Source organism: Setaria italica, chromosome I (assembly GCF_000263155.2).
Source record: "Setaria italica strain Yugu1 chromosome I, Setaria_italica_v2.0, whole genome shotgun sequence".
Taxonomy (NCBI): domain Eukaryota; kingdom Viridiplantae; phylum Streptophyta; class Magnoliopsida; order Poales; family Poaceae; genus Setaria; species Setaria italica.
In genome coordinates this window covers 26,208,239-26,211,637 of record NC_028450.1, presented here as the reverse complement: position 1 = coordinate 26,211,637, position 3,399 = coordinate 26,208,239, and positions in this window count along the sequence as shown.

The window sequence follows — 3,399 nt, the reverse complement described above, 5'->3', positions numbered from 1 at the left end:
GCCGAATCTTTTGAGCCTAATTAGTCAATGTTTGGACAATAATTCACAAATACAAACGAAACACTACAGTGTCGTATTTATAGCAAAATGCCAATTTTACAACTCCCAACTTGGGAAGTAAACAAGCGTAAATAAGCCCTGATCGGACGGCACGCCGCTACGACTCGCGCCGACGCACATAGCGATGAATACAGGACGGGAACGGGCTGGAAAACTTTGTCACCATCTTTTTTTTCACCGGAAACCGGAGTGGGTGCGGGATAGTTAGGAGCAGGACAGGAACCAGGATATATGAGCGTACGAAAATGAACAAATGCAGATAGAAATACAACGAAAATAGTCGGGAATCGGGATTATACATTGAGATACACGTTTCCGTACACATTGCATATAAACACACACTAGTACATTAAAGTAGTACCGTTGCTACACATAACACTTGTATGTGCTTTGTATTGTATCGATATAAACATGCCTAGGCAGAGCAGCACGCTAGCACCATGCACTGCAACCGAGAGCAAGCTACCAAGCTAGCATACGAGTAGCACACAAGGCAGTAGCAATATCAAATTTCATCCCAAGATGCTTTTGAAAATAAAAATAATCATCACGTATAGCAATGCTGCTCGCGCATGAGCCTCCTACCCCGCTGCCCATGCATGCGCAGGCTGCAGTGCCGGACGTCGGCCTTCAAAGCTCGACCCTCGTTCATCGCGTCCACTGATTGTGGACGTCTTGAGCATGTTGGGCCGAGATCTCAGACCTGAGGGAGCGAACAACTATGATATTGGACCTATCCCATATAAATAAAAAAGGATGAACACGGCATCATCCTGGTTGAAAACGAATCCCGCAATATGGACGGATACACCCTCAACCGTTTCTCGTCCCACTCCTGATCACCTTCATCCCGTTCCCTGTCCCGTTCCCATATTTTTCCGTCCCATTTTTGTATGGATAAAAATATGGGATAAATGTAGAAAAATGGACGGGCAGAAATGAGATTTTTTTTCCATCCGTTCTCATCCCTGGACGCAAACTCCGGGAGTGGACGGTGAACGTCATAAATCTCGGTTGGTACAAGGAAAATTCTAACCTCAGCATTTTCATAGATCATCTCATGCAGTGCTACATAAGATTTTTATTGATGTGGAGAAGAAAGAGTGAGGAAAGAGAAAGAGGTCGTTGTTTTGGAAAACAAGTGCCTCAGGCTAGACTTTAGGATTATGAGTCGACTACTCCACAATTGTACGAGTTGTTGTTGCATTGCAACTCTTAATATTTCTTTTTTTCTATGCATAAATTAAAGAAATAGTTACTAGGAGACAACATAAAATAACAACTCATTGTACAGAGTATTTGTTAAATCGTCTCAAGATTACGTGTCAATACATGAGACCAACTATTAGACAACACCAATATACTTCTCTTTAAGTATTGCAAAAATGTGATATTCATCACATGTTTCATTTAGTGCAAATCAACCCTTTAACTAATTAAATTGGTGCATTTATCATCCCCATCTTAGTTTAATGATGGTTTAGTGCCATATAAGATTGATTAGGCCATGTAATTATTTTACAGATCATTGTTTAGTTATGTCTAAATGTTGAGTCAATCACTATAATAATTTAGTGGGAATCGTTTCATTAATTTTTTCCAATAAGTTGTCTTGGCAGAGGATTTACTGATTTGTTTTGACTCTGTATCTTTGACTCATTACGTTACATTGCTAAACAATGATTAGTCAAATTATTACGTGGTATAAACCGCCATTAAATAGCACTAAATTATTATTAAACTATGGTGGGATGAAAAATGTACCGTTTTAGTTAGTTAATGGGTTGATTTGCATCAAATGAAATATAAGGTGAATATCACACTTTTGCAATACTTGTTTTTTCTTATTATTTTATTCTACTACGAAATTAGTACAGCCATGCTACGCGATTTTGCATTCCAGGCTTGACGCGCGTTAGGGGCGAAAACAGAGAGAGAGAGAAGAACCGAGGACTCAATTAGGGTGCAGGCTTTCACTAATCACGTCTAATGGCATTGTAGATTTGGAGTGCATGGGGTCTTGATCCATAGCAAAAAGAAAATCTAGTAGGTCCGAGACAGAGTACATTTGAGCTGGCACGTCGCGTCTTCCGATTTTTGTGATGGAGCTTTTATTCAACATAAAAAAAGTTTGGTAACAAGTTCTTGAGAATGTTTGCGGCCCATGCATGCGAAATCCCCGTTCCACTTCCTTCCTCCCTCTCTGCAGGAGCCAGCCCGGCGGCTTCAGGCCTTTCCTCCTCATGGGCCTACTTGCGTGTGGGCTAAAAAAGGCTTTCGGCTGGGAATAAAGAAAGCAAGTCGGCAGGCAGGCAGGCAGACAGGCTCGCGGCCCGAAAGTCAAGCGGCGTCCGCGACACTTACTGCTCGCAGTCGGCGACGTGCAGATCCATTGCATCCAGGCTGCAAGCCTGCAACTACTGCGCGCGCGAGAAAGAGGAGGCACGCAGATAGGAGATAGCATCCGCGGTGCTGGCCAGAGCGCTGATCGGGAAGGGATCGACAAGGTACGGTGCAGCCCCTTGTCATCGTGAAAGATAGATCAAAGGGAAAGTTGGTGAAAGAATGGCATCAGAAAGGAGAGGGGCGGTCGGGTACTAGCAGGGGCACGCACAGCGGCACAGGTCGGGAGAGAATGAAGCATGGGCGGCGCCCGGTCGTGCTCGATCTCCAGCCTCCATGGCGCACGTGGTGACGGGGACACTTCGTTCAACGGACGATATCAGCCTGATAGAGATGGCGCGGGCCGCCCACAAAAGAAATAATCCAACCGCATGCATACATTGATACATGGCATGCCACATCTATCAGCGTGATGCACCCTGCTGATGTTTCGTAGCTTCAACTGCTCCCATTCTTGTGTGTATCCTGTGAGGTACGGTCAGCTTTCTACTTCAGCAGTCCTAGTAAGTTCGACGTCAACGTTTTCAATCGGGAGTTTTTGTGACCTGGCCTGCTGCAGCTGTGATGGGACAACAAGTGATCCCTGAGGGGGGCGTTTGGATCTATGGACTCGGGTCACATTGGATATTTGAATACCAATTTGAATACCAATTAGAAGGACTAAACGTGAATTAATTATAAAACTAATTGCATAAGCCGTGACTAATTCGCGAGATGAATCTATTAAGTTTAATTAATTCATGATTAGGACATATTTACTGTAGCATCACATAGTCAAATCATGGACTAATTAGGCTTAATAGATTCATCTTGTAAATTAACCTACATTTATACAATTGGTTTTGTAATTAACCTATATTTAATACTCCTAATTAGTATCTAAACATTTGATGTGACAGGGACTAAATTTTAGACTAGAACCAAACATCCCCTGAG